Here is a 24,877-nt window from a genome sequence, read left to right as displayed (position 1 = left end):
ATTAGAGAATGTTAGACTTGGGCCCCAATTCATTTCCCACTATTCCACCATTTTTTCCATAATCTCACCCATCCCCTTGCTTCCCTGGAGGAACTCCTTCCCTAGGACCCTGATTTTCTCACTGGTGACTGCTTCTCTTGCACACTCTTTCAGGAAGTCCTCTGCTACCATGCATACTTAGTATTCTCTATGCTCTTTGTACATGTCCTCTAACCCCTTTGTGGGGGAGGTGCTACCTACAGCCTATATGATGCCTTCCCCCAGTTTGGGAATCATGAACTACCATCATGTGAATTCTGCAACTGTTCCTGGGTAAGATGTGCCAGTCTGTTCTCCTGCAACCCCCACTCACAAGCCTTAAAACTCAAAGTACCCCCTCTTTAGTCACCTTTATATTTTCCCTCTTTTATTAGAATGTAAGTTTCTTGAAAGAAGAGGCTCTCAGCTTTTAATTTGTCTCCCTGGGGCTTAGCATTATAGTTAAACTTTTCCTCTTCCTGCCACAGCTCTAAGATCATCATACTGCATCCAGTGTGTATACATTTCTATTATAATCATCTCTATGAGTGCCAACTCTCAGTTATGGAAGGCTATGGCATTGTGATGCAAGCTCTAACACATCTTAAGAAGCTATAAAAAAATATAAAGACATGTGAGATCATGAGCCCTGTCTGTTACTCAAGGTACAAGCTTGTTTCTAGGAGGTTAGCCATTGGGAAAATATTTTTTTTCTTGTTTTTGAAGTCTGCTAAATTGTGGTGGTTTTGTGATGTGGTTAAAATATACACATTGATGGAACCAGTGATCTTTGTGTTATTGAATTATTTTAAAGACATGAATGAATAATACAAATGAATGTTTTTCTTACTCTCTTCCTTCTTTACTTTAACATCTTTGGACAGGGTAATATTTGGTACAGCATCTGGGATAACCTCCCATTTGTCTCCCTTTATACATGCTACTCTAGTTCAATGTACTCTGATGGTCAATATCCACATAAAACCTTGGCTCAGGTGCCTTCATGAATGCATTTACTCAGCTAGATGGAACAACTATTTCAAAACAAAAGCATTTAGCATCATGAAAATGGCAAAAGAGTATTTCTTCCACAAACTGGAGTACATTTTTACAAAACTATATATACATCAGTGGGATGAGTAGATTATTCCTAGGAAACATGCGGGATAAAAAAGACACATAAGGAATATGTACAACCAGGGCAAATGTGGAGGAGCACACGCAGAGAATATATGTGCCTGGGGTGGTGTACAGAACAATTATGACAAGATACATGTGGAGGGACAATTCATGCTTTTGACATCATGAGGCCACCAATGTCTCCTGGCAATATCATAGCACTTAGTCCAACTAATCTCACTTTATCCCGTGGTATATAAGATCTCTATTTGGTGGTGGGTTTTGGTTTGTGGGTATTCTGGGTGGTGCTTTCTACTGAACTCTTATAATAGTTGCTTACCAGCTCTCTACTGGCCTAGCATTCATTGCTAGTTATGGTCCTTATTTTTCAAGGATCTTATTCTAATAAGGAAAGACAACTCTCATAAGGAACAGATGGCCAGAGAGTGGTGACTTGGATTGGGAAGTCACAGAGGAGCCTTAGGATAATTGATTGACATGTCATTTCTAGGAGTGGCATACTAAGCATAAGAATAAAAATATAGCATGCATTAAGTTATTTTAATTTATTAAAAATATATTAATTGCCTACAGCATGCACATCCCTCTCTTATAAACCTTTCTCTGATTGATAGGAGTCAATGAGCATGGTAGGTAATGAAGATGTCTGGGAGAGGATCAGCTTGGTGGTTCTGATTCAATAGTTAAGAAGAACTCTAAGCAGTCACTTGTGTAGGACCTTTAGCAGGAGTCAGAGGGCTATATGGGAGATAAGAAAATATGACACTGAGATGCTAGAGTCCAATAGCTTTGTCTTCAGTTGCTTCTAAAAATTTGTCCAATTTTCTCTATCTTCAAACTATTGTTGAAAAGATGAGATACCTGGCAAGAGTGCTTTGGTTTCACCACTATTATTCTTCTATTTGTCCTTATAGTATCAGGAAGAACACTATTGTGTTAATTCCTAGGAAAATCCCTACCTCAGGAAAAAATAGGAGAATGAAGACAGAAAGCCCCAAAGAATAATTTTCATTTTCAAGGTTACTATAGTAATTCTATCTACAGTAGAGTGCTGAATAATTCCAGATAGTTTTTAATGTCACAGTGAAAGACCTTTAATGCTTGCAGTATAAGAATAGCCAAGGAACTCAGCTGGTGTGGCACTATTTTGGGGATATTTATTTTTTTGTTTTGGCTTCTGTTGAAAGCATTAGGAAAGTGAATCATTTTGACTTCAATAAAAATTCATTTCATAAATAGACATTAAACAAGAAGGACAGGAAACCTGGTATAAAGTACAAAGAGCTGACTTAGGAGTCAGTTAGACCTTGGTTTAAGTCTTGCCTCTGACAAATAGTATATGTATAACCTTGAGAATGTTCTTTTATTTTTTAATGCTCCAGAAAGTTGTAGAAGAGGTTCTGCGAGTGCCCTATAAAAAGGAAATCATAAATTCATTCTTCTCCCAACCCCAACACACATAGAACACATACAAACACCATCTCATACACACAACAGTTGTATGTTAGGTTAATCTGAGTGTATTTCTTTTCCTTCCTGGTGCTACAAAATTCATTAAACACTGAAAAGTTTCTCCATACTTCCTCTCATATTACAATCTAGGAAACCGAGATTGCAGAGAGGAAAAAAGGGAACTTTTCTAAGGAAATGTGGTAAGAAAATATATAATCTAGTTTGAACTCACTACAAATTAAATATTATTCCTACTGTACTATTTTACTTGTCTTAAGGATACCCTTCTTGTGATAGCCTACTCAAAGTCTTTCTGGTTTGGTAGAGTCTGTCATAGATGTTGTCTTGCTGGAACAGCCTCTGAGGACTCAGGGCTTACTCATGGCAAGGTATAGAAAGATTTTAGTGAGAAATCTAATAATGAAATATTATAGAGTCAATATCTAGGAGTTCACATGTAATAGAAAAGGAAGAAGAGATGTAATGGATACTCAAATAAGGTGGACATGAAATGGAATTCTTAGTAGCTAAGGAGAGAGCCATAGTTCTGGTAAAATTTAAGGAGTTCTCACTTTGAATCGGATGGGAAATAGATCTGAAAAAGCTCCTTGAATGAGGTAACACTTGAACTACGCCTTGAAGGAAGAGGAAGATTTCAACAGGCAATGATAAGGCAGGTGGAGTACATTTTAGGTGTGGGTAGTATGAATCCATATTAGCAGTGTCAGAAGTGGGTCTATATGCAAGAGATATTTTGAAAGCAGAATTGATAGGATTTGGCAATAAACTGGAGAGAGGGAGTGAGAGAGCAAAGAACTTAGAATGGGATACATTGTGAGCTTGGGTAATTGAGTGTGGTGGTACTCTTGGCAGTAACAAAGAAGTTAGGAAGAGGGGGGCATTTGAAGGAAAGGAAAATCAGTTTAGTTTTGGACATGCTGATTTTATCTGTATATAGGATATCTAGTTCAAGATGTCCAATAGACAGTTGAAGATTTGAGACTGGAGGACCAGTGTCATATAACAAACAAAAATTCTGATCCTGTATGTGTAGTTTGGAGCAGGACTAGTTTCTGTCTATTGAAATGCTTGAGAGAAAAATCATTTGGATGTTTATCACTTTCTCTCATTACTCAGGAATGTAAAACCTGGAAAGATGAGTCCTCTTTGTTGGAAGCTCCACAATATTAGGTGAATCAAACATGAAGTCCTGAAATGTAGTAGCATGTGGAATTTGGAATCCATGGATTTGGGTTTGATTCCCAATTATGTTATTTCCTATGAGGGTGACCTGGGTCAAATCAATCAATCTTTTGGAGGCTTTGTTTCTTCAAGATTATCTCTAGGGTGGAGTAATATTATGTGCTAAGAAATGATGAGCAGGTTAATTTAAAAAATATGGGATGAGGCATATGAAATTATGAAAAGTGAAATGAGTTAAACCAAGAAAACATTATATAGAACTATATAAGTTAATTTTTAAAACCCAACAAATAATTTAATAATTAATAAATTAGTATCCAACAAATAAATTAATAAAATAATCATTTTTTTTAAAATAATAGATTATCTCTAGGATTTCTTCTAACTCTAAGTACCCTGACTTGGAGTCCTCTGTATTTTTGTAACTTCTTTTTTTTTTTTTTTTAAACACTTACCTTCTGTCAATGCTGTGTTTTGGCTCCAAGGCAGAAGAGTGGTAAAGGTTAGGCAATGGGGGTCAAGTGACTTGCCCAGGGTCACAGAGCCAAGAAGTGTCTGAGGCCAAATTTGAACCTAGAACCTCCTGTCTCTAGGCCTGACTCTCAATCCACTGAGCTACCCAGCTGCCCCCAACCTGCTTGATTTCTACAAGAACTGGAAGACCTCAATGAATTGATGCAGAGTGCAATATTAACGGTTCTTTTACCTTAAAAATTTTAATAATTACCTAAGAAAATATATGATTAATTATAACTGCATGACCACTAACTATAATATGATACATTTCCACACTAGCCAAAACAAACCGAGCTCCTTTTGACTTAACAGAAGGAGAATCAGAATTAGTATCAGGTTTTAATGTTGAATATGCTGCAAAAATACCTTTCTATTTTTGTAACTTCTTAAAGGTCCTTACCTTGAAAGTTAAAGAGAGAAGAAAGCATGACAGAGAGAAAAAGAGGGAGGGGATAAAGACAGAGTCAGAGACAGAGACAGAGACACAGAGAGTATAAATAAATACATAAATAATTCTAGTCTTACTAGGAGACATAGGACATTTGAAATAGGACCACTATAGATCAGCTCTGTGCTCTTGGCCTGGAGCTATGCCACAAGGAGTTACACCTATGAAGTAGCAAAATTTCTTTTTTTCTAGAAGGATCTAGCAGGATCACTATAAGATAGATTTAGGTCAGGTAAAATTATTCATTTAGAGCTGGGCATGATGACATATACCTATATAACAGGAGAGGCTGAGGCTTTGTGAATATCTTGAGTTTTGAGAGTTCTGAACAGTAGGCTAAACCAATCAGGGCTAAGTTCAGGAGGTCACCAGGGTGTCTAACAAAAAAGGGTGAATCCACTCAGGTTGGAAAAGGATTAGGAAAAGGAAAACTCCTACAGGCTGTCATAACACTTTTCTTTTCCCTTCTGTTAATACAACTTACCTTAAGTTATTAAAGCTAGACTTATCTATGATCTTGTCTCCTCTACTAGAATGTGAATTCACAGAGGGCAAAAACCATGTCTTGTCCATCTCAGTCTCTCCTTTGGCATCTACCAAAGAGATTCATACATATAGTAATAGATCCTTAGGAAAGATTTGGGTATTTTTTTTTCTTTTTTTAGATCGGTTGTTCCTATCTCAACCATACTAAAAGTGAAGGGATACTGCAAAAGTTCAACTTCATTTGGGAGTTTTCCTTTTCCAACCTGAGTAGATTTTCTTCTATAAGTTTCTTTTTTTTTTTAAACCCTTACCTTCCATCTTGCAGTCAATACTGTGTTTTGGCTCCAAGGCAGAAGAGTGGTAAGGGCTAGGCAATGGGGGTCAAGTGACTTGCCCAGGATCACACAACTGGGAAGTGGCTGAAGTCAGATTTGAACCTAGAACCTCCCATCTCTAGGCCTGACTCTCAATTTGCTGAGCTACCCAGCTGCCCCTGAACTGCTTGATTTCTACAAGAACTGGAAGACCTCAATGAACTGATGCAGAGTGAAATACGCAGAACCTGGAAAACATTATACACATTATAACTAAAACATTGTGGAACAATCAAGTGTGATTGACTCTGCAGCAATGCAATGGTCCAAGACAATGCTGAGGGATTTATGAGAAAAAATGCCATCCACATCTAGAGAAAGAACTGTGGGAGTAGAAATGCAGAAGAAAAACATAGGATTTATCAGTTGTTTATATGGGCATATGATTTGGGGTTTTCGTTTTAAAAGATTACTCTATTACAAAAATGAATAATATGGAAATAGGATTTGTGTGATAATATATGTATAACATAGCCATCCTGCAGCTAAAAGATATTCTTGTGTGGGTTGAGCACCTGAAAGGGAAGCTGGGGATTGAGGGAATATGGGTGGAATGGTTAAAAATTAAGGTAGGAAGGACATAAAGTGAGAAAATCGACACAGAGACACAGGATACTTCAGTATCATGTCCAGCTTGTCAGCTTCCCTATGATGGTGAGACAGAGTCTAGAGTCAGACAGGTGAACTGAATTTTATTGAGGTTTCAAGGAATGGGGGATGTGGGATTATCAATCAAACAGGTGGTGTGATAGAGACATTACCATCATATTAGCGATCAACAAGACAAAAGAAAGGAACCCAACATACTGGCCTAGATGATTCCGAGACCTGGAGGTCAGTTGGAAGTCCTGCTTCTTCTCTAACCCTGGCACCCTCTCATACGAATGCTGAGGGAGTGTCTTTGCAAAGAAATTATCGAAATTGCATGCCAGCCTTCCAGACTGCAGATATAGGGAGAGGTTTGAGTTCCACCAAATTAGAGCCCCAATTCAATTCAAGGACCTAGAAATCATTCCATGTGAAATATCAGAAATATATTCATAACACTGGTCCATGAACACCTTGCTCATCAGAGTCAGCTTTTGAAAACATCTTTAATACTTTCATGATTCGTTCATACCTGGAATCCTTCTTATAACCCAGTGGAATTTTGTCAATTCTGGGAGTGGGGAAGGAAGGGGAGGGAGACAATAAAAATCATGTAACCATGGAAAAATTTTTAAAAAAATAAAAAAGAATGAGTGTGGGGGGCAATTAGGTAGTTCAGTGAATAGACTGCCAGGCTCAGAGACGGGAGATCATGAATTTAGATGTGGCTTCAGACACTTTATAGCTATGTGACCCTGGAAAGATCACTTAATACCAATTGCCTAACCCTTAACAGCTCTCCTGCCTTGAAACTGATAATTCATATAGATTCTAAGACAAGGTAAAGGTTAAAAAAAAAGAATGAGTGTGACTATATATTTCTGCATGCTTACTCTAGTCCTTTAGACTCCCCAAGCTGAGGTGTAATTGGTTTAGAGCTAAATTAATCAAGGTCATATGGAATGGGTTTTCCTCATTTTATCCATTATTTCTAAGGAAGAGGATTATGTTAGAGAATCACAAAATGTTCCCATGGAAAAAGGACTTGAGCACTAGAATATAAATTAAAAGGGATAATATTACTAAATAAAAGAGTCATTTTATCAAATCAAGAGTCAGTCACGGTCACTGGACTCCTCTTGATGGTAACAGGGCAGGGTTCTTGACTATTTTGGAAACATTTCCTCCAGTAAAGGATGAATCTAGAAGGGTTTGGAACTTTTACCTCCTGCTTTTAGAAAATATAGCTATTAACATGTGTCCTATTGGCTAGATATCATCTCTGGACAGATTTTGCACTGACATTTTGATTCCAAGAACACTAGACCTCTGAAATAAATGTTTTAACACAGAAAAGGCTTGAATGTCCCTTCTATGAGGACTTTATTTTGTCTTCCAGCAGCTCAGAAAGAGAAAACGATCCATTTACATAGCACCAACCTCTTGCTGTACCAAAGAACTAGAGCAGTAGATGCCAAGTAGCTTAGTGATTCTGGACTGAATAGTCAATGAGTCTGGGAGAATGGAAAGGTTGAATCTGGTCCAGGAATTGACTGGTATTCAGGGTCTTAAGGAAAAAAACCAAGAGCTGTTAACTAGAAGCATTGTCTAGAAAGGTGATACCAATAAAATGATTATATTAATTCATCAAAATTAGTAACAACTCAATGAATTCAAGTGTATAAACAAAATTAATAATTAGTTAATTTTCTTAAATCAATACTTGATCAAAACAATTAATAAATTAATAATGTTATGTTTTTAGAATGTGAGGGATTTTTTTTTCTTTTGGTGTCTCAGCACTATCATGGTGCCTTATACATGCAAAGTAATTAAAAACTTATTGAGTTAAATTATTGAACACATAGTTATTTAATTATTTCAATATTTTAATTTTCAAATTAATAAAGATGGCAGAAACTGGGAATCCTATAAGATTTTAAATGGTATTTATATTGCCAAGGCCATAGGCCAAGGCTTGGTGGGCACAAGAAGGTTTTAGCACTTTCTAAATGATGACATTAGCTCTTCTTTTATGTTCTAAGCCGCTTCTAGGAATGGAATAGAAGATAATATGGAAACATGAAAAAGAGTGAGAGATAACAAACACTATGTATAATGCACTAGTGACTTGTAAAAGTCCAAGATATTGTTATTTCTTCTTGTTTACACCATGGGTGAGTTCCTTCCCATCTTTGTTCTTTGTAAAATTAATTGCGCAACTCTCTGGCTGAACATGTGGATGTCTAGCTGAGACTGGGTGATATTCATGGGCAAGACTTCAGGGCTGTGATTGACTAGCAGAAGTTCATATGGGGACATGGGCTGCAAAGTCAGAGGATATAGGGGAGATAACTGCTTATTTGTGTATTGGGTGAAGCTGTTAAGGCCTTCCTAGTTACAGATGCCCTTTCCTACTTACTAGCTCATGTCTGAAATTTCACCATTATAACTTAATTCCTATGGGATAAACTTTTAAATGGACTAAGCAAAAATTCTTGTTAAAACTTAATAAATCTCCCAATCTCAACATCACAAAATCATAGGGAATCTCAAGGTTGAAAGGCACTTTAGAAGTCATCTTTTCCATCCCCTATACACATTCCAGGTACCTTCTTTTGGAACTATCCTGCATTCAATAGCCTATGTAATTTTCCTTTAAAAAATTGGTGCCTTTTGTGTTTATAATGTTATATTTTTTTCAAATATATTCCTCCTCATTTCCTAATGAGTGAGCCTTATTTTATAACAAAGATTACAAAAGAAAGCATGTCTAGCAAAAATATTAGCCATACCTTAAAATGTAACTCATATCCATATCTGCAATGAGAGGAATGAGTTGCTTCTTGGGTGTTATCTAGGGACTCCCTGTATAATATACCTAAAACACATTTCTAGTCATGTCTTTATTTGATTCAGAAACATCTAGTGGTTCTCTAGAGTCCAAAAATTTTTTTATAGGACAAATTCCTTGAACTTACATTCAAGTTTCTCTTTAGTCTGTCTCCAACATACCTTTCTGGTCATATATTCTACTGTTTTCCTTCATATACCTGACACTCTAATTAAATGGGTCTGCTCAATGTTCCCAGAGTCATCCTTGTGACTTTTTTTTTAAACCTCCATGCTGGGGACAGCTAAGTGGGTCTAGATTGAGAATCAAGTGTAGAGATGTCTTGGGTTCAAATGTGATCTCAGATATTTCCTAGTTATTTGACCCTGAGCAAGTCTCACTTAACCCCCATTACCTCTTTTCTGCCTTGGAACCAATACACAGGATTGATTCTAAGACAAAATGTAAGGGTTTTTTAAAAAACAGTAACTACAAAAAAACCAAAAAATCTCCTTGCCATTTTGCACTCTCATTATTTTAGCTAATCTGATAGGTGGGAAATGATATCCCAGAGTTGTTTTGATTATCATTTCTCTAGTCAATAATGATTTAGATAATTTTTTCATATACTTATATATAGCTTTGATTTTTAAAATATCAAAACAGTCTATTCATATTGCTTGACCACTTACCAGTTGGGGAATGGTTCATATTCTTATCAATTTGAAAAAGTTCTTTATATGTTATAAATTTGAGATCTTTATCTAAGAAATTGCTACTCCCCTACCCTATTTACTATTTTCCTTCTAATGCTGGCTACATTGCTTTTATTTGTACAAACTCTTTTTAATTAAATGTGTTCAAAATTATGAATTGTACATCTCACAATGTTTTCTATCTCTTTTTTACACATGAATTTTTATCTTATCCATATACCTCACAGGAAATATGTTTCCTGTTCTAATTTGGTTATGATATCTCCCTTTATATCATGTATCCATTTTGATCTTATCTTGGTATAAATGGTGTAAGATATTTGTCTATATTTGGTTTCTGCCAGACTGCTTTCCATTTTCTCAACAATTTTTACCAAATAGCAAATTCTTATACCCAAAGTTTGGATCTTTACTTTTGCCAACTTAAGATAAATATAATTTTGTAGAAATGTTTGTTGTATGTTTGTACTGTTCACTGATCTACTTTTCTGTTTTATAGACATTTTCATATAGTGATGCTAAATACTGCTTTATACTACAGTTTAAAATCTGGTACTACTAAATCTTCTTACTTTATTTTTTTCATTAATTCCGTCAATGTCCTTGACCCTTTGTTCTTCCAAATGATTTTTTAAATTATTTTTTTCTAGTTGAATAACTTTTTTTGGGGTAATTTAATTGGGATGTCCCTGAATAAGTAGATTAATTTAGGTAGGATTGTAATTTTAATTATATTCACTCTGCCCATCCATGAACAATTAATATTTTTCTAATTATTTAAATGTGATCTTATTTGTATAAGTATTTTATAATTTTATTCATATAATTTCTGGGTTTGTTTTAGCAAATATTGGAGAGGATGTAGAAAAATGGGGACACATACATTATTGGTAGAACTGTGAGCTGATCCAACCATTTTGGAGAGCAATGTGGAATTATGCCCCCAAAGTTATACACTTATGTATACCTTTTGACCCAGAAATACAACTTTTAGGTTTATTTCCTCTGGTGATAGGGGGGAAAGGAAAAGAATCTATGTGTTCTAAAATATTTATAGCAACTCTGTTTGGGTGACAAAGAATTGGAAATTGAGAGGATGCCCATCAGTTGGGGAATGGCTAAGTTATGGCATAAGATTATGATGAAATATTACTGGGCTGAAAGAAATGATAAGCAAATTAATTTATTTTTAAATTATATGAAATTATGAAGAGTGTAATGAGCAGAACCAAAAAAACATTATTTACAGCAATAGAAATATTATTTGAAGAATAACTTGTGCATGTCTATCTCTAGAGAAAGAATTGATAAATAGAAATAAGGAAGACATAGTTTTATACATACATATGTCTTTTTGTCAAATGATGCTTTCTCTATTATGAGGAGGCTAGCTAAGGAGGGAGTTACCTGAGAATTTTAATGTAACAAATAAATAAATAAATTTAAAATAAAAATGAATCCCTCCATGCCCCTATTCATACTATTCTTTATGAATCAACACTTCCTTCCTTGAGGGCAAGGATATGTCCTACTCATTTTTGTACCCTTAAAAGACCCCGATTTTAGGCTTTGTACAAAGTGAATGTCTCTCTCCTTTTTCAAGTAAAGATTGGCTTAGACATTCTCTGGGATACGTTTTGCTTCTGAGATATTATATTGAAATAATTTCATTTTCTTGAAGATTATTCTTGATCTTCTAAAACATTTAACATTTGGGACAAAAATCTGGGACAAGTCAGCCCTGCCTTTCAAAAAAATCACTTCTTAGAACTCTTTATGATTCACAAAGTATTTTCACATCCATGACATCAGTAATTCTCCTTGTTTTTATTCTTTTTTTAGGAAATTAAGTCAGGGAATTATCTTCTTATTTTATGGAGAAAAATGAATTCAGAGAGGGCAAGTGAGTTTCCTATGGTAACATAGGTAGTATGTAGTAAAATCATCATTCAAACCCAATGTCCCCTTATTCCAAGTTCAAGATTCTTCTTATGACATATTTGCTTTTTATGTAAGATCACAAATTAAATGTAAAAATCATTCACTAACTCACCTGTCATTCTGCATCCTTTTTTGATTTTTCTTCCCATTCCATTCCACTTGAAAAGAGGAGAGGAAAAGAGAAAAAATAAATTATCTTTTAACTAGATTAAAGAGAATTAGACAAGATTGTCTCTAGCATTCTATATTTCTTTATTTAAAAGCATCTCTTTTCTAAAGACATTCCTAGGGCCCAAAAGGACAAAGACTACTTTCATTTTTTATTTTTGTGTCCTCAACACATAGAACAATGCCTGCTCCTCAGCAGGCATTTAATAAAGACTTGATGAATTAGTGAATTTATTTATAAACCTACAAATGTTGGGAAGTCAGAAGTTAGGATTTGGGTTTAAATTCCAGCTCTAATGCCTATTGCTTTACAGGTTTGTGTAAGTAACTTCCCCTTAGTAGTTTCCTCTTCTATAAAATTTGTGAGGGGGTTGGACTGAATGACACCTGAAATTCCTTTCAAATTAAGACACCTGATCCTAGAGTTCTACACACCCTCCCAGAAGCATTGTTGTGTAATTGAATAGACACTGGATTTGCAATGAGTCTCCTAGTATACATACTTTTCCCCCCCAATAATATTTAATGTCATGTGGCAACTTTGGCATGTTTAATTTCTATAAACCTCAATTTCCTCCATTGTAACTGAGCAAACTGCATAGCTTTAAAATATCTCCAACATCAATGACCTATATTCTAAGGGTCCTTATAGTTTTGGTGCTCTATGTTCTTAGGTTAAGTTATGTCCTAACATTTTATACCCTTTGGTTGATTTTGACATAAATATTTCATATGCTACAGACTTTTTTAGTTGTATCTGTTCTATATCACAGGAAGACCCTTTCTAGTTCTAACATTCCATATGCTATTGCCTCAACCAGCTTATGACATATTCTATGTCCTAAGGCTTTTTTAGGGACAGCTAGGCTAGAGTGCCAAATTTGGAGTCAAGAAGACTCATATTTCTGAGTTCAAATCTAGCCTTAGATGATTACTAGCTGTGTGACTCTGGGAAAGTCACTTGACCCCATTTCCCTTAGTTTCCTTAGCTATAAAATGAGGTAGATAAGGAAATGGCAAACTACTCCAGAGTCTTTGCCAAGAAAATCCTAAATGGGATCATGAAGAGTCAGCTATGACTGAAAATGACTGAACACACACATCTTCCTCAGGCTCTAATATTCCATGTTCTAAGGTTCCCTAAAGTTAAAATGTTCTTCAGTGTTTATTCTAGGATCCCTTCTAGACATACGATTTTTGTTCAATTTTTGTTCAATTTTCCAATTAAGTCAGTCTGTGAAGGCTAAATTTTCTCATCAGTAAATGATGGGGTTGAGTTGTAAGCCCCTGAAATGAAGGAGACTGTGGTCTCCTCTGATTCCTTCAAATTTCAGCCCTTGAGTAGGTGCTTGAGTGGCTGATTTATTTGATTGATCCTTGCTTCTTTCCTTCCATGTCTTTTTCACCAGTTAGAGTCAGAAGATCTGAGCTATAGTCCTGACTCTAGTGCTATTACGATTATCACACACAAGGACTATGGCCTATGTCTGTACCAAGTGCAAACAACCTTGCATGAGGTATCTGGGCTTTGAGCTGAGGATGGAAGAAAAAGAGCTTTCTATAGAATAACAAAGATTTTGAATGTGTATATAAAATTTGTATATGTATATTCATATATATACATACATATGTATAATCATATGTTATATACCTATATATTAAAATTATAGCAACCATAGAATGTAGGCTTTCTTAATGATCATGATAATTCTCAGGACTAAATGAAGCTTACCAGGGTGACAACATGACAATTTTCAGACTATTCGGTATTAACAGTATGCTTATTATTATATCAATAAGGAACCCCCAAATACAGTCTTGGAGGATTTCATATCACTTACTTTTTCTGGAACATTGACTTGAGAATATATTCCATTGCAGAATCAATTATCCCAGTGCCTAAGAAGTTTAAGATTGATGGGAGATCCTCATCTGAATTTTCATCAGAGTTGGATGGCTTGTCACCTGGAACTCAAAGAATTGCCTCAGACATTTGAAGGAAATGAAACCATATTCGCATTACGCATTACAATCAATCCATCTGTTATCTCTGAGGAAATTTCTCTGGATCTTACTGTCTATATCACAGGACCTAGACCGTAGACTTTACGTGGAAAGGCCCTTATTGCAATGAACATAGAAATGCTGACATGGAAGAAACCTTGGAAAATATAATGTTAAAATACAGTATACAGAATATCAGAGCTGAAAGGCATCTTAGAATATATATAGAACACAGAATGTCAGTTTCAAAGGACCTAAGCAAAGAGGATATATAATATAGAGTTGGAAGGCACCTTAAAACAAAAAATGTTTAAAACACAGATTCTTGAAGCTAAAAGAGACCTTAGAATGTTGACTCTAAAATAATTGAATTAAATCGAATTAAAATAAATGAATTAAAAGATAAAAACAACAAGGTTATTCCCCTTAAGATAATGTTCCAGGTAGAAGCTCAAGAACATAGAAGACAGAATGTCAGCATTGTTAGATTCATGAGACCTAAGAAGAGAAAATTTTGATGGAAAGTTAGAGCCAGATAATTCTTTATACCAAAGAATGTAAAAAAAAAAAGAGAGTGAGATACACACACACACACACACACACACACACACACACACACACAGAGAGAGAGAGAGAGAGAGAGAGAGAGAGAGAGAGAGAGAGAGAGAGAGAGAGAATTTCTCTAACTAGAATATTAAAACATAGACTATTAGTAGTGGGTATGGGGGAAGACCTCAGAATGTTAGTGCTGGAAGGATCCTTAGAATATAAAAAGGTTATAAAAAAGAATATTGGCTATATAATACACTTGAGATGATCTAATTCAATACCCTTCCATTAATACATGAACAAAATGAATTCTAGAGAACTTGATAGACTTATATGAGGTTCCATAGCATACAAGTAGTGGCAGAGGTCCCTTAATTTCTAGTTTTGAGTGTTTTCCCACTGTATTATATGGTACATTATATTAAAATATGAAATTACCATATACATAAAATATATAAATTACACTGTTACATAATAACATATATCATTATATTTCATAAAACAGATCACATCATATAACACATATTGTACTGTCCTATGACCATAATATACAATATTGAGCTAGACTATATTATAGTCTAAATTACATGAGATTATATTCATGTTAGATGATGGTAAGTTATATTGTGGTCTATAAACTACATTATATTACATGAAATTATCTGACATCGGACTTTATTATATTGTTTTTGTATTATAGGATATTATAGGCTATGGTGTGGTATGGCAAGATGCACTATGCTATGATTTGATGTAATGTAGTGTTATATTACTTGATATAATATAATGTACCATAATATAATTATATAATGTAATTATATTACCCAATTATATCATATTATACAGTTTTAACTATAAAAACAGAATAACAATTATGCTTCATTGCATTATGGCACATCAAATCATACCATATCACATCACAACCTATCCTATTTTACTATTCTATATAATACTAGATATATTGTATATTACATTATGCTGTATATTATGTAACATGATCTTATGTGTCATGTCATATCATATTAAATTATATTACATTGTAGAAAGACAGTATGGCATAATGGCTAGAGAATTGGCCTTGGGATTTGTTGGTTCAAATCTGGTGCTGACACAAGCTGACTGTGCAACCTTTGTCTAGTTATTTAACCTCACAGTGATCCAGGCAACTCTCTAAGACTGTTAAGTTGTAGAAAAGGTATTGACCACCATTGGAAATGGGACTTTCCCTACCCAGAACTTTTCTGAATTGAATCACAATTCTAAGTGAATCACATCTAGTTTTAATTCCTTTCCATACACCTATTTTAAAAAATGCATATAAAGATATATCCCTGTACACATGAATATAAACACACTGTATCCATATATACCTATGTGCATGTGTGTACAATATACATACATATGCTAATTAGCTTTGTGTTCACAAGTCACCTTCTCCTACAGAGCCCTTTTTTCTTTTGGTAAAATGAGAGGAGGGTGGTGTTGTGGCTTTAAGGTTTCCTCTCTCACAGACAATGATTGTATATTAACTATACCAGCTTTATCTCCTGTTTAACATCCCAAACACTCACCAGCATGACAGGGAAGAATCAAAGTTAGCAGCCCTATGGCCATCATCATATGAAGGGCTGAGGCTGCCATTCTTGTTCCTCTGGATTCAACTCAGTCCTGGAGGTAGCCATGAACTCTCACTCAATTTATACAACAGAGAAAATGACATCATTTGGTTAATTAAGTTAATTAAGATGTTAGGCAAGACAGAACTATGTGCCAACCTGTCAAGCACTTGTCAGATAGACTGGTTTGGTAGAAATAGCCCAGGACTGGGAGTAAAAAGAGATGGGTTTTAGTCTCAGCAGTGCCATTAACCAGCTGTATGACTTTAAGCAAATCTCTTTTTCTCACTTTCTTCATCTAAGGAAGGAGGTAGTTGTAACTAGAGAATTTCTAGGACCTTTTCCATGTTTCGACATTTGATGTTCTGTGGTCTAAGATCTTTTCCAGCCTAGACTTTCTCCATTCAATATTTGAAGGTCCCAACGAGTTCTAATATTCTGTAGTTCAAGTTTCTTTTCAGCTCTAATATTTCATGTTAATTACTTTTAACGTTATGTTTTATGATCTCTTCTTGCTCTGACATTCTATATTTTATTCAATTCAATGACCAATTCTTATGCTCTTATTATATATTCAGTGCAATGTGCCATGTCCTCAGAGAAGTTCAGAGATAAAAATGTTACATATAGTCATTGACCTCAGGAAACTAACACTTTATGTTCTAAGGATCCTTTTATCTTTAACATTCTGTATCCTAAGATTTCCCTCCCATTATCTTTTAGCTTTAATATTCTTTGCTTTTTTATTCTAATATTCTATACCCTAGTTCTATGGTTTCTTTTTGGTTCTAACATTCTATGTTTGAAGTGTCTAATTCAGGATTTTATGTTTTCTTTTCTAAGATCTCTTTCAAACATAGCATTCCCTTTTATTGTTTTAAGGTGCCTTATGTTCTTGGGTTTTTATGATATCCTTGAGAAAGAAAGAACATTGCTCAGCTGCCCTGATGCTTACCAGTCATTGGTTTTCAACAAGTGATATTTCAGCAGATGTCCCTAAGTCCCCAAGTTTCAGCTGAGAACTGGACTGATGTTTAGATAAGAGATAAGGCAGAACAGACACTCCCAAAAGAGCAGTGACAAAATTTAAGAAGGGTGGAGTCCATAGTGAGAGAAAACTCAAATGTCCTTCCCCTTCTCCCTCACCCCACTTAAAAGTAGTTAATGAAACAGAGATTAATTGCTTCATTCATTTATACAAACATTTAATAAACACCTCTGCACAGAGCCCTCTATCTAAGTCCTTATCAGATGCCTCATTGTGGCATGAGATCATTTTGGATTCTAGGAAGCTGGACTTGCAGAATGCTACTGGTTCATTCCCACAGGATCTACGACAACGGAGAAGTTACCAGTTCAGGCAGAGGGTGGGAATCTGCATCTGTAACCTGAGGACCAAGATAGTGAAATTCAGTATGTTCAGTTGTACGTATTGGAGGATGGTCCATTTTTCTTTGTTAGGATCCAAAAAGTCAGGGGACATAACCTGCAGCCTAAATTTCCTCCTTTTTTTTTCTTTCTTTTTTTTTTTAAAATATATTTTATTTGGTCATTTCCAAGCATTATTCGTTAAAGACATAGATCATTTTCTTTTCCTCCCCCCCCCAACCCCCCATAGCCGACGCGTAAGTCCACTGGGCATTAGATGTTTTCTTGATTTGAACCCATTGCTTTGTTGATAGTATTTGCATTAGAGTGTTCATTTAGAGTCTATCCTCTGTCATGTCCCCTCAATCTTTGTATTCAGGCAGTTGCTTTTTCTCGGTGTTTCCACTCCCATAGTTTATCCTTTGCTTATGAATGGTGTTTTTTTTTTCTCCTGGATCCCTGCAAGTTGTTCAGGGACATTACACCACCACTAATGGAGAAGTCCATTACGTTCGATGATACCACAGTGTGTTTGTCTCTGTGTACAATGTTCTCCTGGTTCTGCTCCTCTCGCTCTGCATCACTTCCTGGAGGTTGTTCCAGTCTCCATGGAACTTCTCCACTTTATTATTCCTTTTAGCACAATAGTACTCCATCACCAACATATACCACAGTTTGTTCAGCCATTCCCCAATTGATGGGCATCCCCTCATTTTCCTAAATTTCCTCCTTTTAAAAATGCACATATATAATACAAATAAACACACGTGTATTCACATGTAAATACATATGCACAAACACATGAATAGGTATAAATAATAAAATAAAAATATACATATATAAAAATGCGAGGTCTTCTTTCTGGTGTTTATTCACACACACACACACACACACACACACATATATATATATATATATATATATGTATAAACTTGGCCAATGAAATTCTAGTCTTTATGAACATGTGTAATGTTCTGGCCCTGAGGCAATGGCTTTGAATCATGAGAATATTACTATCTGTTTATTTCACAATTTTTGATTGTTTCCTGAGCTGGAAATGAGGGTCTGTATAATAGATCCCAAAGGGGTAAATTCAGCCGTTTTCTTACTTGACTTCAGTTCTGGGTGAAGGTAAGCAGTAACTGCTAAATGCCAAGGACTACTCTTCCTCACTCTGTGCTCTCCACCCCCATTGAAAGGAAGCCATCAGCATGTGGTCCAGTTGTTATTTCTAATCCTCATATGTCTATTCTTTCTTGCCTTACTGATGTGAACTGTTGGAGATGGAATGAACTGTGCTAGACCTTGTGAGCTTTGACTCATGGGGAGGGTCTGGAGAGGTCCAAGGATGGAAGTTCATGCCAGGATGTACAGCCAGCACAACCCTAAGAAATCTGTAGGACCTTGTCTAGCAAAGAATTAGACCCAAGCCTGGCAACTCAGATGCTGTTTTCTGGAGTAATTTTGTTATTCAGTTAAGCTACACTCTGAAATGAACTTGATGGGGCAAATGCTTTGTACCAGATATTTTCAATGTGTGCTCATCTCCCCAGGGACCATGATGGTATTGGGGAGAATGTCTTTATTAAATATCCTGGTGGTAGAGTCTTCCTTTTTGAGAGCTAAGGAAATCTTTTGTTAATTGCTAAATGTTTCACAAGTGTCATTTCATTCTCATCTCCAAGCAAAACTATCAGTGGACTGGCCAAGATAGAACTTTCATACAATGCTTGTAGGAAGTCACATCCTCTCTCAGCTTCTGTTTCCTCATCTTTAAAATAGAGATAATAAGGGAAAGGAAATGAACATAAATTAAACTTAAATAATTATGTGCAAGAAACTGTGCTAAGGACATTATAAATATTTTCTCTTCACAAGATTTGCAAAACTTAAATTTCAGTGTTAATGTTGCTGTTATTATTATTTAAAATAAGAAACTGTAGGGAAATATCATTCTCCCTACTCAATAAATTCTAGGGGCTCCCTGTTTCTTCCAGAATCAAATATAAAAACCTTCTGTTTGGCATTCAAGGCACTTCATTTCCTAGACCTCTCCCAACTTTCTACTCTTCTTATATGTTTCTCTAAATATGGGAGTTTTTAATTTCCTTTATTTTTATAGTTTGAGGCTTAAGGACAATTCTACTTCAGCTTTCAGTTAATCAAAACTTTGATCTTTTGTCAATATTAACCTCACCTGACCAAAACCTGACTCATGGAACAATAGCATTATTGATAGTTTGACATTCCTAGAAATCAAAGGGGTAGCCACAGTTATGGAAGTTATTTGATGAAGAATATCAGTTGTCCCTGACTTCTTGGTTATCTTGCTGACATATAAATCTCTTCCCTCTCAACCAGACCATTGTGAACCCTCTAAATGTACTTTAATCTTAATTTACCTCTCGAGTCTAGATAACTATGTTTGTTTCCTTATGGGATGTATGAAATTTTGAATGTCTAAATTTATTAATATTTTATGACACTGAAAGAAGAATGGAATTATGAATCTTTTAAAATAAAACTTTTATGACCTAAAAGAAGTTTTCATTTTTTCAATATTTATAAGAATTTATTTCTTAGTCTTTCTGACATAATTTTCCCTACAAAAGTTTTAAATAAACTCCAGTTAGGCTTGAGGATTATTTTTCTACCTCCTGATTTTTGCTTAAGCATAATAAAACTTAGGTTTTAGCTGTTGTTATTTCTGCTTTGGAGTAGAACTTTTTGGCAGCAGTTACCCACCATATGAACTAAAAAAGAAAGTGTTTCTCCTATAACACTCCTTAACAGGGATTCATTGATCCAGTGACATTTACCTCCTGGCTGTTCCATGAAGATGACACCCCATGTCCAGGATTCAGATAGCTTTTTTGGGCTTTTCTTCCTATGACTAGAACACTCTTCTTCCTTAATCCTACCTGTTGACTCCACCTAAAATCCCATCTTTTACAGGAAGCTTTTTCCAACCCCTCTTAATTCTATTGCTTTTTCTCTGTCAATTTCTTGTTTTCCCTATTTATAGCTTGTTTTTAAATATTTATCATACTCTTTCTCTTGCTGAGAGAAAATTGAAGTCCAAAGGAGAAGTGATTTCTTCATATAACACTGATTTGGTGATAAATCTGACAAGGTCTACTTACTCTCAGTTCTGAAGCGTTAGAGGAGGACCAAGTTGGTGAAGAGGTTGGTTATTATCTTACAGACAATGGAAAATTATTGGTGCTCCTCTTTGCAGAGGAGTGACCACTCAAAATAGTATTTTAGGGAAATTATTTTGATGGTCTGTATTATTTGTGTTATATGTGGAAGAGAAGGGAATTGGGGAGGCCAGTTAGGAGGTCACTGTAATAGTCTAGGGGCTTCATTGTGTACCTTTTATAGTCTATTGGATCTGAGTTTTTTGTTGGTGTTGAGGTAGAGAGGCATCAAATAAAGATCTTTGGATAGCAGAGCTGGAAGAAATTTTAGGACATAGAATACAAGGTGTTTTACACATAAAGGAAGTGAAGAACTGTTAATTTGCCAAGGGTCACAAAAGGAATCAATAAAAAAAAAAATCAGGACTTAAATCTGAGTTTATTGATTTCAGTGTTCTTGCCACTGAGCCACTGAATAAATTGGCCAGAAGGGCATGGGCAATCTCTAGACTCTAGAGAAAGCCTGCCTACAATGGTACTAGGAACAGAAACTTCAGGTTACTTGGTCTCAGGGAGGGTCCAGCTGGCATAATCTAGGGCGGAGAATTTAGTCCAAGTTCTAGATCTAATATATGTATCTATATCTATGCTTTTATATATATCTGTATAATTATATTGTTGTTCAGTTGTTTTCAGTTATGACAACTCATTGTAAACCCATTTGGAGTTTTCTTGGCAGAGATATTGGAGTGGTTTGCCATTTCCTTCTACAGCTTATTTTACATATAAGGAGAACTGAACTAAACTGGGTTAAATGTTTTGTCCAGAGTCATTCAATTAATAAGTATCTGAGACTTAATTTGAGCCCAGGAAGATGAATCTTTCTGATTTCAGGCTCAGAACTCTTTTCACTGCATCAACTAGCTGTCCCATGTAATAATAATAATAATTTATATACACACACATTTCTGTATATATGTATACATACATACATACACATACTGTAATAAGAAAAGGAAGATTGCAAAAGGACTTTGCAATGTGAACTTCCAATTGATTGACAGGGACATGTTACATGGAGCTTGAGTCAAGATCTGAGTGAAGATTCCAAGGTCCCAACTATAAAACTATCTCTCTTCTAAATAAGACTTTTCGTTAAAATCACCCTAGACAATATAAAATACTTAGGAATCTACCTACTGAGACAAACACAGGAAGTATATGAACACAACTACAAAACACTCTCCACACAATTAAAATTAGTTCTAAACAATTGGAAAAACATTGATTGTTCATGGGTTGGATGAGCTAACATACTAAGAATGACAATCCTACCCAAATTAATTTACTTATTTAGTGTCAAACCCATTGATCTACGAAAAAACTTTTTTTTACTGAATTAGAAAAAACCATAACAAAGTTCATTTGGAAGAACAAAAGATCAAGGATATCCTGGGAAATCATGAAAAAAAAATGCGAAGGAAGGAGGCCTTATAGTCCCAGATCTCAGACTGTACTATAAAGCAGTGGTCATCAAAACAATTTGGTACTGGCTAAGAGACAGAAAGGAGGATCAGTGGAATAGACTTGGGGTAAATGACCTCAGCAAGACAGTCTATGATAAGCCCAAAGATCCAAGCTTTTGGGACCAAAACCCGCTATTTGATAAAAACTACTGGGAAAATTGGAAGACAGTATGGGAGAGATTACGTTTGGATCAACATCTCACACCCTACACCAAGATAAACTCAGAATGGGTGAATGACCTGAGTATAAAGTAGGAAACTATAAGCAAATTAGGAAAACACAGAATAATATACTTGTCAGATCTTTGGGAAAGGAAAGACTTAAAACTAAGCAAGAGCTAGAAAAAAATCACAAAATGTAAAATCAATAATTTTGACTATATCAAATTAAAAAGTTTCTGTACAAACAAAACCAATGCAACCAAAATGAGAAGGGAAGCAACAAATTGGGAAACAATCTTAATAACAAAAATCTCTGACAAAGGTCTAATTACTCAAATTTATAAAGAGCTAATCCAATTGTACAAAAAAATCAAGCCATTTTCAAATTGATAAATGGGCAAGGGACATGAATAGGCAATTTTCAATTAAAGAAATCAAAACTATTAATAAACACATGAAAAAGTGTTCTAAATCTCTTATAATCAGAGAGATGCAATTCAAAAGAACTCTGAGGTATCACCTCACACCTATCAGATTGGCTAACATGACAGTAAGGGAAAGTAATGAATGCTGGAGGAGATATGGCAAAATTGGGACATTAATAAATTGCTGGTGGAGTTGTGAATTGATTCAACCATTCTGGAGGGCAATTTGGAACTATGCCCAAAGGGCACTAAAAGTCTTCCTGCCCTTTGATCCAGCTATAGCACTGCTGGGTTTGTACCTCAAAGAGATAATTAGGAAAAAGACTTGTACAAGAATATTCATAGCTGCACTTTTTGTGGTGGCAAAAAACTGGAAAATGAGGGGATGCCCTTCAATTGGGGAATGGCTGAACAAATTGTGGTATATGTTGGTGTTGGAATACTATTGTGCTCAAAGGAATAATAAAGTGGAGGAATTCCATATGAGCTGGAATGATCTCCAGGAAGTGATGCAGAGTGAAAGGAGCAGAACTAGGAGAACATTGTACATAGAGACTGATACACTGTGTACAATCAAATGTAATAGACTTCTCCATTAGTGACAATGCAGTGATCCTGAACAAGTTGGAGGGATCTATGAGAAAGAACACTATCTACATTCAGAGGAAAAACTGTGGGAGTAGAAAAAACAGAGAAGAAAAACAACTGCTTGAATACATGGGTCGAAGGGGATATGGCTGGGGATATAGACTTTAAATGATCATCCTAATGCAAACATCCACAACGTGGAAATAGGTTCTGATCAAGGACACATATAATACCCAGGGAAATTACACATCAGCTACGGGAAGGGTGGGGGTAGGGGAAGGATGGAATAAATATGATTCTTGTAACCAAGAAATATTGTTATAAATTGACTCAATAAATTAATTTAAATTAAAAAAAAATAAAGAAGGCTTTGGAGGGATTGAAGAATTTCCATTGGTCTGCCAGGTTTCTGGCCTTTTGGGAGACACCAGCTTGAGTGAGAGAGAACCTGCTTGGACTGGCTGCTAGCAGCTGGACAGAAGACCAAAGAACCACTTTTCTACTGAACCTGCTTTGTATATTTTCTCCTAAAGATCTTGACTGAAGCTCCCATGTGATATGTCCCTGTTAATCAATTGGAAGTTCACATTGGAAAGTCCTTTTGCAATCTTCCTTTTCTTATTATAATGCAAATATATGCATATGTGTATATACACACAAAACAGTAAAGATATACATATCTATCTATCTATCTATCTATCTATCTATCTATCTATCTATCTATCTATCTATCTATCTATCTATCTATCTATAGTGTTTTATGTCCTTCAATTATAATGCTGAAGAGTGAGCAAAGGGGTTCTGAATATGATCCTGGCAGCAAGTCTCAGAATCAGCCTCAATGAATGTGGGAGGTGGATAGTGAATATTTTGGGCCATAGTGACAAATGAAAATTGTCTATTGAGGTGAGGAGTCATTACCTACACAAATATAGCAAACACTTTTCAATGATCATAATGATCTTATATTTAAAGTCAGAAGGCTGTTTCCCCCTCCCCCCCTCCATCTCTTTCTCTCTCTCCTGTCTTTGCTTACAAATGTGCTTGTGTGTTTGTATGTTTTGTGTTGCTACATATCTAATAATGTGTATGTAAGTAGGTGTGTTACTGAATCAGATCACACCCATCCTTAAATCCTGGATATCTCTTCCTCATTGCAACAGCAGATTTTTGGCTTTGGAATTACTTCCTTCTTTAAGATGTAAACAAGGTTGGGACTATTGTTCATTCATTCATGCTTTGGTCCCATAAATACCTAGGGAAAAGATTATGGAAAGGAGGTGTGATCAAAGGGTGGAGGGGAGAAAAAAAGATCAGAAGGCTTTAGAGCTCTTGAAGAGTCAAAGAATGAGAAAGTCTTAAGAGTAAAGAAAGATAGAGGGGACAACTATGTGGCTAGGTGATTAGAGAGTCAGGCCTGAAGACAAGAAGACTTATGTTCAAATCTGACCTCAGACTTTTCCTAGCTGTGTGATCTGAGGCAAATCACTATTGCCTATCCCTTATTGCTCTTCTTTGGAACCAGTATTGAGTATATTGATTCTAAGCCAGATGGTAAGGGTTTTAAGAAAACCAAAACATAGATAGTACTGTAACATTAGAACACATGAACCAGG

General features: G+C 35.5%; 1 long non-coding RNA gene across 1 annotated transcript; it reads right to left on the bottom strand.

The window, feature by feature from the left end:
• Positions 1–6,137: 6,137 nt before the first annotated feature.
• LOC103092339 (uncharacterized) lies at positions 6,138–16,121 on the bottom strand. Its single transcript, XR_001627038.2, has 4 exons — positions 16,008–16,121; positions 13,725–13,848; positions 11,828–11,873; positions 6,138–7,792 (listed from the first exon to the last, which is right to left on the bottom strand). It is a non-coding gene; the product is annotated as an uncharacterized LOC103092339 (long non-coding RNA).
• Between the last annotated feature and the right edge of the window lie 8,756 nt (positions 16,122–24,877).

The sequence above is a fragment of the Monodelphis domestica genome, chromosome 1, assembly GCF_027887165.1.
Source record: "Monodelphis domestica isolate mMonDom1 chromosome 1, mMonDom1.pri, whole genome shotgun sequence".
In the NCBI taxonomy this organism is placed as follows: Eukaryota; Metazoa; Chordata; class Mammalia; order Didelphimorphia; family Didelphidae; genus Monodelphis; species Monodelphis domestica.
Note: the sequence above shows the minus strand (reverse complement) of the source record. Positions and strands in the feature narration are given on the sequence as shown.